Consider the following 12367-nt stretch of genomic DNA (forward strand, 5'->3'; position numbering starts at 1 on the left):
TGAACCAAAGGTCTGTAAGAAACACTGGCCTGGTCTTCCTGCCAGTGTTTCCTGTGCAGGTGGATATGGAACAACCAAAGGATTCTGTCAGGTATGTTTTCTGTGATTTCAGTGGAAACTTGTGTTCTGTTGACAAATGTATAAAAAAAAAAAAGAATATAATCTGACATATTAAAATCCTCACAGGGTGAGGTAATACCAGGATGCTCTGTAGAATCTTGACCACTTTGTCATGGGAATTGATCCGCTGCTGACCGCAAGGCACTGCAGTGGAGACGTTTGACTTCAGATGTTTGGTGTAAAACCAAAGCTCTCAGGAGAATTCTCGAATACTGTAACTCTACATGAGTACAGTAATGGAGTATTTTTACTTTGTCGCATCATTGATTAACATAATTCAACGTTTTAACATAATTTATTTTAAAAGAATTTTGTCTGTGTGCGTGATGCTGTGCGAAGCGTCCTGCATTAGAAACAATGGAAAACTATCCACGTCTCTCATTTTCAGCGTCTCGTTTGATTTTTGATGCAGTACGCTCATTTGGCCACACAGCGGCGCTGCTGACTTGTTAAATAGCTCAGCAGAAACATTTCAAATTTTATTCAGCATTCGTTTCGTGTCTTATTATGAAAACGCCTCATGCGTGACCTCATCAGAAGCTCAAATGCTATTACGGCAGCCATAAGTGACGCCCATATCAGGAGCGACCAGTTTCTGGTCAGGCTCTGGTGTGCTGGATTCAAAAGCCAGCCAGCCCTCATAGAACCCCATGTTAAAAAGTTCAGTTTCTCAGCATCAAGCTAAAGTAAGGGTTTTGTTCTGAATCAACATTAACGTTTAAGAGATGGATGGACTAAAAAATATGGACCATGGAAGAAAATTGAGAACAGTTAAAACATTTATTTTATTTATTTTATCTTAAAATATCTGAATAACTGGAGCTGCTTTTATTTGCACTCATTTATCAAAAAAGAGGAAACACATTAGCAGAGGAAAAGTCATTTTCAAAGCATTTTAAACAATGAAAAGTCCTTGTGAAATCTGAGGTAACATACAACTAAACCATCGGAAAATTAAATTGATGACTGCTCACTATACGGCTGAATGTATGAAATGCTTCAATGATAAATTAAAAAAAAAAGACAGAATTTATGAACTCAAGGATAATCATACATATAACAATTACAGCTGTAACCATTAGTACACACATCAAGTTCAAATGATGTCCATTTCAAAGTAATTGCTGGAAAGGACATTGTCGAACCCGGTACAAAATTCAGGATAAGAACTGTAAGTAAATGGCACTTCAAGGGTAGCTCCACAGGTATGAGCAACAGGCCTTCTGTTGAGCTCAGTTTCAGCATTAAAGCACACACAAATTTTGTCAACACAGATCACAGAAGATCCTGTGCAGAAGTGCAGGATTTTTTCAGCTTTGGTTCATCAGTGTTTTTGACATAACGCTGAAGATGGTTAAAGGTTGTCTGTTCTCCCTGAGACAGTATCAATTTTGTTGTTTCAAATAGCTGCACTACTCTTTTGCCTGTGGCCTTCTTTGTCTCATACAGAGACAACACACTTTCCATGTCTGACAGTTTCAGCTGCAGACGTGCCATGGGTGTGGAGAAGCAATCCATTATATACTTTGGCTCTTGGAGAATGGCCTTATGAGCCATTGTTTCAATGGCAGGATGCATGTTGTTCTTAGGTGATGGGAAGTGGGAACCCATCCTTGTAGAAAAGGTGAAGCAGGTCCTCTTCATCATTTTCATCCAATGTGCCTTTTAGAACTTTCTCAACAGCTGATCTCTCAACAGGAGGGAGATAGTTGAGAAACGATGTACGGTAATCAGAATGTCTACATCAACTGATGCCTTTTGACAGCCTCACAGGAAAGACACCATGATCTAGTAAGCCTTTTCACCCATATCTGCCCAACTGCTTGCCTTTTAGCCTCACAAAAGTCTGGCCTCAGCCTTGGAACTCGTTCAGTTTCACCTTCACACTGTTCCAAAAATTGCTCCCAAAATGCAGTGTAAACCTCCCTTGACACCCCAGCGTCATCAACAGCATTTTCATTTACAAAGTTCAACTTTAAAGTCACATTCATTATGCTACTGTCCATAAATACAGTCAAAAGATCATCAACAACCTTTATCCTGCCAATTGATACACGTAGGGGGCTCTGTGGATCTCCTGAATTTGATGGGGAAAGTTGGTTGCTTGAATCTAAAGGCAAACCTTGTGCGATGATATTCAGTCCATGGTCCTGGGTACAAGAAAAAACATGCACTTTCCATAAGAAATGTAAATGAATTATACAGATTCTAAAATATCAATGTTCTGAATATGTTTGAAATTTATTTGTGCAAGTACTGCAGTAATTGACAGCAGACACATTAACCCTTCAAGTTCATGAGACTCTTCTTCAATCTTTTACCTTAGCCTATTAAAAATCATGAATGTTCTTAAAAAGTCTACAAAATATGTCAATAGATTTTAAGACATTGAAAAAAGATACACCTCTTTATTTTCAGCCTACATGTCTCACTTACAAGAGTAAAAGGATGTATTACAGTGGCGTCCACGTTACCATGGTAACGGCACAGCCAGATAACTTTATGAAATTTCAAAACATATGTGCACTTAACCAGTTATGTTAATTAACCTGAACATATTTACAAGAGTTAACATTAAAGGCTTGCATATACAACAAGTGTTTTTCAACAAGTTACTCGCCTTCTCAACCCCGGTGTTTTATGCTGTCTTGTTCTTTGACTTACGGAATTTTATACGTACTTTGTCTTGATGCATGTGTATGATGTCCTCTTGTGGGACCTCTCTTGACCGCAGGAAATGTTCTAAATCCTCCTCCATTTCTGCTCCGTACCGTACCGCACCCTTCAACAGAACCGCCATCAAAAAGTAGCAGGATCTTTTGCGGACGCTCGCAAAACTTTTGCAAGATCCCGAGTAACTTTTGCGAGCGCTCGCAAAAGTTCTTCTCATTTTTTTCTCCCATGTCCCTTGCGGGGCTCCGTACTGTACCATACGAATAATAGGGCTTCGGAGTTGACGTCACGCCGCAATGCATTGTGGGAGCGCGGCGGCATTTTCGGGGTCTACGAATCAAATCAAACACACTGTGTTGGAACGACGATTACAAGATGCTTAAAAGCAGCTTAAAAGAGAATGGACTGTATAGAGACCGATTGCGTCCAGAGGCGAAGCGGCGGTACTTGCAGAAAATAGCGTGCATTGGAAATGTGGACCCGTATGAAATACGGCCGTGGAGTAGAAACCCTGAAGACCAACCGCTATTGACGTAGCCTGATATATTTCATACCTTATCTGTGGAGTCAGCGCGTACAAGTCGTCATTCAATCAAAGGTAAGTCAGCTCGAGTACAGCGAGTGAAATGCGTTTGATTTCCCTGCAAACATTCCGATTACTGCAGCATAAATTCATTCATGAGGGGAAATTACAGTGAGAACATGTGGAGACTGTTAGGTGGATAACATAGTGAGTTCAGTGCATTGATGAGACACTGTCCTGAAGGATTTAGTTATTCTCTATGGTTAAAGAAATTGCAATGATTTATTAATGTTTATTATAAATAATTCTAATTATACATCTTGCTTCCATATTTGTATCTTGTGTCACTAAAAATACATTTTATTTTAGTTTTATACTTTGATTAATGACCTGCAGAATCTCCTTAACATATTAAGTGATTCATAATTGTCACTTTATGCTTTCTCCATCTCTAAAGTGATGACATCCTTGCATTACATACTTTAGGTTCATTTTCTGCAGGCAGGTTTCTGACAGAACAGACAGATTTAGACTATAACATGCAGCGTTCTATAGATGGACACATAAAGAAATGAAAAATTATATGTATGTGCTAACTTTCTTGACACTTTGTTACATTTATGATAAAGTAGATTAAACACATTTGTGTCAGCCTTGGCTCATAGTTCTTGTCTTTAAATGAACTTTGTCTGTGTGTGTTTCAGGTGCTGCACTCTAAGACTGAATGAACCAGCATTGCAGCCATGGGTCACTGTGAGCATCACAGGGAAGGTTGAAGCCGCCCGCTGCACCTGTATGGCCGGAGTCGCAGAGACCTGCACCCACGTCGCTGCTCTTCTGTCTAAAGTAGACGGAACAGTGTTGATCCGTGGCACAAGGACTGTTACAGATGAACCTGCATACTGGGTTTTGCCTGGTAATAATACCAAGATACACCCAGAGGTTGGCCATAAGATAGACGACTTCTCTTCAGCTGCCCAAAAAAGGCTCTTGATCAAAACATAAACAGACCATCTGTAGTGACAGGTAAAAGGAGCCGTCCTCAAAAAAGAAAACCCCACCTGCTACTGTGGAGGAGTTGTCACTGCTATAATGCCATCATGTTTTATCTAGGGGTCTAGATGTATGCCTGTAGTGCACTGCTGTGTAAATAATTTGCATTTACTGAATATGTACTGACTGAGTCCCACTGTTCAAAAGTTGAATAAAGAAACTAAGTTATTTTGCCTTTTTTTTTTTTTATTAAAACCACTTTATAGAACATCACATCAGTAATAGTGTAGAATCCATGTCATTTACAGTTTACAAATGACAAAATGTTTACACCAAATCATGAGTGTTTACATGATATCACCCACTACTAACATTACTTTATTTACTGTATCTTTTGAAAAAAATAACAGCACAAGACTTAAGAACATTTAACAGGAGCAGGTTTCATTCTTCTCTGGTTTTATTATCACACTGTTCACCAAACGCAGCAAACCTTCACCATCTTATCCAGAAGGGTCACCTCTTCACCCTCACATGGAAGAAGTAATCTGATTGGCATGGTGGTTTGTTTGAAGCAGGTCCCTCGTGTAGCGCTGGAAACCAGTCATGATGTTTCATCCATTTCATCGGCTGGTTTGCTGCAATAATGTCAAATAATTAGCAACTCTATAAATAGACGGTAGTTCTGCAAAATCACTCAGTAGGATGTTTGTTCTAATTTGCTATGAGCTCAGAGCGCATCGAAAATGAAACTAATAGGCTATAAAGAGAGATATGAACATATTTAGAACTTACCGGAATGAAAATGTCTGGAGCACCAACAGATATTTGGAGATGGAAGAGAGCTGCACGTCAGCTCATCTCACAGCTGCTATCCAGGCTAGACGCCTTCGTTTGGTAACATCGATACACGAGCTGCCTCATGTCGCTTCCAGGTTGGGAAAGCATAAAAAGACAATCCAACCTTATTCCCGTGCCGGTCGTAAGATCGAACATTGCAGCCGAGCACACAGCAAGTACGAACCATGGCTATGCTATCGCTCCTAGCTTAGACCCCCAAAATGGTGAATCGGGCCAAAATCCTTTCCACGCCCACCCCCGTGACATCACGCTCCGAAGCCCTATATGACCGACCATACAGCAAACGCTTGGCCTGCTAATGTGACGCCTCGACCAAAAATCCTGGCCACGCCCCCTGCTGTGACATCACGTTCCAAAGAATCAAAGGATCAAAGGCTCAAAGAGCGCTGACGTCAAATTCGCAGCCACGAAAGTCTATAAATAGCCCCTCTTCACCGTTGCAAACACAGTTTTACTTGGAACATTTTCAGAAACAGCGAGTTGTGTTTAGCAAACCAGAAACCTTTCAGAAAGGGACTATTTTAAAGTTAAATAATTAAGCACACGTATTTTTCTTTCGACACGTTGCATTAAGCTTTTAAAGAAATGTCACGAGAAATAGTCAATAATTCACAGTCTGACAGAGCGATTCCAGCGGAATCAATCGAACTATGTGGGTTAGTGGAGAGAGAAATATCGGAGCCTAGGGACCTTCAAATGAAAATACAAGAACTCCAGTTGGAGTTAAGCACCCTAAAGCGCGAAAAGAAATATTACAAAAAGAATTACTATCGCTTTAAAAATGAGCGTGAACAAATGAGTACAGATGTGCATGACAGGAATGTCCACTTTAGGGAAAGCATGGTTGAGCTTGAAGAAGTGACTCAACAGTCAGATAACATCCAAGCTCTAATTGTTGCAGAGAATAAAAATTTGCAAGCAGAGGTTAGAACCTTTCGGATGATGCTCCATGAATTTCAGGAAAAGGAAGCATCTCTGCTTGAGCAGAACAGCAACATTGTTGCTGAGTTGTCTCAGATTGAAAGGGAGAGAAATGAACAGAAGAAAGAGAACGCACATCTCAAGGAAGCGTTAGTGAGACTTGAGCACCAAGTGGGAGAAGCTCACCATAAAATATCAAAAAAAGAAGAGATAATAGAAAAACAGAATAGAGAAATAGATCACAAGACTGAACAGATAGTTGAGCTGAAAAAAGAAATCTGTACTCTTCAGCGTCGGGTGAGACAGGCTCTGGATGACAAACAGTCACAGGTGGAATCTCTGGAGGCTAAATTGCAGGAACAGGTTAAAGCCGTTCAAATGATGCACTGTGACTTTCAGGAAAAGGAAGAATATCTCCTTAAGGAGAACAGCAGCATTGCTGCTGAGATAAACAAATTAAAAACAGCGAACACAAATCTCAAGAAACGTTTACAAAATCTTGAGTATCAAGAAAAGACAACAGAAAGTCTGACACTGCAAATATTTTGGCTGAAAGAAAAAGTCAAAGAGCAAAATTTCAAGATTGTTCATAACGAAGATCTCATAGATGAACTTTATGAACATCTTAAAATGAAAAGAGAAATAATTAATAATCTTCAGGATGAGCTGAGAAGGGAGGAGGAAGAAGAAATATTAGCTGCTGTTCACAACATCACTGGTGAACCTCTGCAGCTGGAGAATCTTGCTCCTGAACCCGAGGAGCTTTTTTTTCCTGCCTTGGAACCACCTCCTGATGTGGTCCCGACACAGGAGAATCTTGGTCTTCAACCTGAAGAGCTTGATTGTCCTGTCTCAGAACCATCTCCTGACGTGGCTCCGACTAGTGGTTCATGGCGTCATGGTGCCAAACGCCTACTTAAAATAGGTTTAGGTGTTGCCGCAGTAGGCCTTATTATACCTGCAGCTTACTGGGGCTTTTCAATGCTTAACAGTGATTGCCTATTTAACTCTGTCTATGGCCTCCTTGAGCCATATTGCCACCTTGGTGATGGATTAGGTCCCTTTTAAAGACTAGTAATGATGGACTGCTTTTCATCCACAGTCCAGAAAACCATACGTTGTTCATGTTAGACAACGTGCGCAACATTTAGCTAACTTGTGCTCTCATTTTTCTTTTCTTTTGCCTCTCACCCCCCAACCAGTCGCGACAGATGGCTGCCCCTTCCTGAGCCTGGTTCTGTCAAAGGTTTCTTCCTGTTTAAAGGGAGTTTTTCCTTTCCACCGTGCCTAGTGCTTGCTCACAGGGGATCATTTGATTGTTAGGGTTTAATTTGTTAAAAAACACAACAAATTAGGTGAGGGGTTCACATAATAGAGAGCACGACAAAAACTACAAATTTTTAAAAAATTTGTTAGTTGCAAATCAAAATAAAGACAACAATTTCTGAAAAACATCTCTTACGGCTCTGTTTATTTGCTTAAATGAACACTTGTATTTTTTGTCATAGAAGAATATATACATTGTCTTAAATATCTAATAATTTTAAATTTAGCCCTGCACTCCATGAGATAAACTGAGATGAGATAAACTGAGATGAGATAAACTGTGGCACAGACGGCTGTCGGCCTGGCGAGGGAGAGTTCCTCTTCAACCTCCAGATGGAACCCAGTTTGTTACTCGCAGCATCGCAAAATTAGACACAGCAATTTCTTAGAGTCTGGTTTAAGTCCTGAAATGACATCTCCTTACCTGTCACGGTTCTGGGTCAGTTTGAGCCAGTATTTTGAGTTGTTATGTTTTGGTGTGTTTTTGCATTATGGATTGTTTTCTTATTCTCTTGTGGTGCTTTTGTTGGTCTCTCAATATTGCTCTCCCTGAGAACCCTGTGCAGCCCACAGCTAGGTTTAAGGTATTCCCAGGTATTAGAATACTACATATTTAAGTATAGTGACATAGGTAAGTTGATTAGGGTGACCAACCGTCCTCTTTTCCCCGGACATGTCCACTTTTCACGTTCCATCCGGAGCGTCTGGGGTGATTTTTGAGATTGATAAAAATGTCCGGGTTTTCCTATCCGGTCTTTAAGTCTGACGTCATTGCCCATGTCTGGGCCCAAACTCCGCTGCAAGTCCCTTAGTCAAATGATCACTGCAGCATTACTGAGAGTTAGAAACTGTCTAAATTCTCTCATCTGTAATAAAATGATCAGTGTGGCTGTTCTACCAGGTGTAACAATTAAGTTTAACATCCAGACATCCATGAAAACACAATTTATGATATTTAACGGAGTTAGAAGTTAGCAGGGAGTTAGCTCGCTAGCGGCCATCTAAATATAATATACCATGTTCTGACTGAGCAATTTATGAAACAAATTAAAACGTACAGCTCTGCTATCACTTCCAACATAAATGAAGACAGAAAACTAAACAGCAGCGACATTTGTAGGGCTACTGAGGTTGGGCTAGCTGGTATATAATGATGTGCTACGTTATCGCTAGCGCAACAAAGCTATATTAACATAACATAAACAGTAAAGCTGGAGGAGGAACGCTAATGAACGGAAACCTTTTTTCCCACTCGATAAAAGTTAATGTGAGGGTTCCCAATGATTAGGGGCAAATGCAATCCCATGGCAGGATGCTGTAAATGGACCAAACAGGAAAACCACTGAGATAATCCATCCACAATACGAGGTTAGTCATTAATATACTGCTGCATGGGCTGGGCTGTAGTTACATCTTAAGGGTTTAAAAACTGAGCTTTAAAATGATTAGTAGTAGCCTAATAAAAACTGAGAGAAGCCAACAGTGATCACTGACTGTTTTAGAGGCTTGTTGAGATTAAATAGAACAAGATAGAAAGCATTAAAACATGATAAAAACACATCAGCTTTATTAAATGCAGACCACTTTGGGCCCAGAAACCTATGGAACGCCAGGACTGCCATAATGAATTAATTAAATACACCATTAAATAATTAATTAAATGTGGCAATAATTAATTAAAATTGGAATTAATTAATTAAATAAATAGTTATGATATATGTAATTAATTAATTATTGACACATTTAATTAATTATTTATGTATTTCACGTTTTAATTAATTATTGACACATTTAATTAATTAATTATTGACATATTTAATTAATTATTTATGTATTTCACATTTTAATTAATTATTGACACATTTAATTAATTATTGACACATTTAATTAATTATTTAATGATATATTTATTTATTTCATTTTGGCAGTCCTGACGCCTGGCTCTCATCATGAAATAATTTTATCTGTCAGCCTCACCCATCAAACTCAGGGGGCGGGGTTAACGCTGATCGAGTCAAAACCATTGCTTTGGCCTGGTGGCCATTGTTTCTAGCACACAACAACCGGCATGTGGAAGCTAACAGAACTGAGCTTTGAAAAACCCTGTTTGTGTGTTACCAAATACCGTTTTAATATTTTTTTAGCCGAGAATGTAGTGGTTTAATCTTCATGTGTCTGGTCGGTTTGTCAAGATACAGCCTCTTTGCAAAAGTGTTTCGATGATTTCGGAGATGTCGTCCCAGTCTCACGGCAAAGCGTGGGATAGACCCGCTCGCCTCGCAAGCAATCCCACCGACAAAGCGCAGGCCCCGGTACACAGCTGTAGTAACCCCCGCTGACTTCTTTTACTGAGGTTATATTTATCGGTGTTTTATTTCCTGATGTTCTTATGTGTCCTACGTGTTTCAGTCGCCAATTCTGAATTATAACTAACATTAAAAACATGTTTAAGGAGGAGAGAGAGCAAATAAATCTGTTTAACATCTGATCTTTGGGTTTTTGTTCAGTAATCAGCGTGACCTGTATAAACACATAAAAGAGATAACGTTGGTGTTTCCGTCATGTAGTAACTGCTGGCTTTAACTGTACAAAGGTTGTTCGACACTATGAAACACATACAGACTTCATGATGTTCGGCTAATATTTTTATTGTGAATATTAATCATGCTGACCTCGCTCTGTACACCACGCAGCGAGGTCAGCATATCCACGATATCCTCAGCTCCATGAGTTAACACAAAGTTTCCCAGCTGACTATCTAACTGCCAACTATTCCAGAGACGTGAAAATATACAGCATAAAGAAAAGTGTAAGAGACTCAGCAGCAGATTAGAATAACAGTTATACATTTAATAAATCACCAAATGAATCCAAGAAACGAGCAAACCTGTTCCGACAATTTGAATTTGTGTTCCCTCAGCTGCAGACTCGCTGCTGTTTAAATGTTTGAAAAGGAAGATTAGATATAAACAAACGTCAAACATAGACTCAGTCTGCCTTCACATTTGATATGAGGCCAGCACGTATAGTGGCCTCAGCAGGCTATTACTGAAATACACGTGCTATATCATAAACTATGATATAAATAGGGAGGTCCTATTAACATTTTTAGTTTTAAAGGACACCTTCCTGCCTTTAGTCTCATTCATGAGCGGTATTAGTTTTCTTCTAACATCCAGAAGTCTGCACAATGTGTTTCATAGTTTGTAACAAGCCTTTGACAGGTAAACATAACATGACCGAAAAAGCAAAAAAAAAAAAAAAAAAAAAAAAGAGAGAGAGAGAGAGAGAGTGTTGACATAAGAAGAGAAAATGCTCTCAATTATGGAGACAGGCAAATGGTTCATTTATGTTTGATGTGTGTTTATTCCTCCCTAAATATCGTCGGTGAAGTTCGCCATGCACGTCAGATTTTCCTGCGCATTTTTATACGTCTGCCAACAGAGAGAGAAAAAAATCACATTCTAACAGACAGCTGGTGCTTAGAATACAGTTGAATAACTATTAAAAAACAGATGATATTTAGATGATAGTTCAGTCTAACACATGTGCCAGTGAACCATTAAACGTCAGTGAAACTATGCAGTTATGAAACGTAACTTTAACCTCAGCCAAACCGATTTGCTCAGTTGTAAATAAAACAGCGAAGTAAACGTGACCCGACAGACAGAACCTGAGTGAATGAAGTCCAGCGTTTAACCACTGAGAGCTAAAACTCAGCTGAGGTTTGAAAGCTGTGTGCTGGTGATTGGACATCAGCCGCTGATGAAGCTGTTCGCCTATAAAGTGCTCTGTAAGGAAACAAGCTCCAGCAGCTCTGCGCTCGGGGAAAATACTATATTTACTTATCTTGTGCAGAAAAATGCGCTGACATTGCGTTATATCGAGCACCGGCTGCCCAGTTAAACTGTGACTATCACCAGGTAACTAGGCGTGTTTCTTGAATTAGCAGCAGGTGTTAAACAGCTGACAGATGAGGAGGAGGATGCATGCAGGTAAACTGAGGGTCTGCTGAGCTGATCGCTGGTTTCGTGAGAAAAATGTCAGCTCGTTCTTTATGTTACAGAAGCACAGAGACACAAGACCAGGCGGAAAGAGACGATCGTTCGGTGAAAATGAGAATCTGCGAATGCAACATGTGGAACACGGAGAGTGGAATATGTAAACAAACCGGTTAATGTACCCCCTCGGTGCGCTCTGCATGCTAACTGTTAGCAGAGCTAGTGAAATCTCTGAAAACATCTGAGCACTTTTGCAAACATGTTCTATGTTGACAACCTGACCAGACATACGGCGCGACATTCGCGGCTAAAACACTGTTAAAAGTGTAGCTGGTGACAGAAAAACGGGGTATTTTAAAAGTACACCACCACCATTGCTGCTTGTGATTTGATCTGCATTCTGGGATAACTGGCTGCCCCAAGTCTACACAAGCAATCGATTATCTAGGATCGACCTGTTTTGACTTACTTTGCACGGCAACCAATCAAATGTTAGAGAAGCTGCATGGGCAGCGTTAACCCCGCCCCCTGAGTTTGATGGGTGAGGCTGACAGATAAAATTATTTCATGACGAGAGCCAGGCGTCAGGACTGCCAAAATGAAATAAATAAATATATCATTAAATAATTAATTAAATGTGTCAATAATTAATTAAATGTGTCAATAATTAATTAAAATGTGAAATACATAAATAATTAATTAAATGTGTCAATAATTAATTAATTAAATGTGTCAATAATTAATTAAAATGTGAAATACATAAATAATTAATTAAATGTGTCAATAATTAATTAATTACATGTGTCATAACTATTTATTTAATTAATTAATTCCAATTTTAATTAATTATTGACACATTTAATTAATTATTTAATGGTGTATTTAATTAATTCATTATGGCAGTCCTGGCGTTCCATATCCCAGTTTGTCATTTCTGACATATTGTTTT

Source organism: Maylandia zebra, linkage group LG7, assembly GCF_041146795.1.
Source record: "Maylandia zebra isolate NMK-2024a linkage group LG7, Mzebra_GT3a, whole genome shotgun sequence".
Lineage (NCBI taxonomy): Eukaryota > Metazoa > Chordata > Actinopteri > Cichliformes > Cichlidae > Maylandia > Maylandia zebra.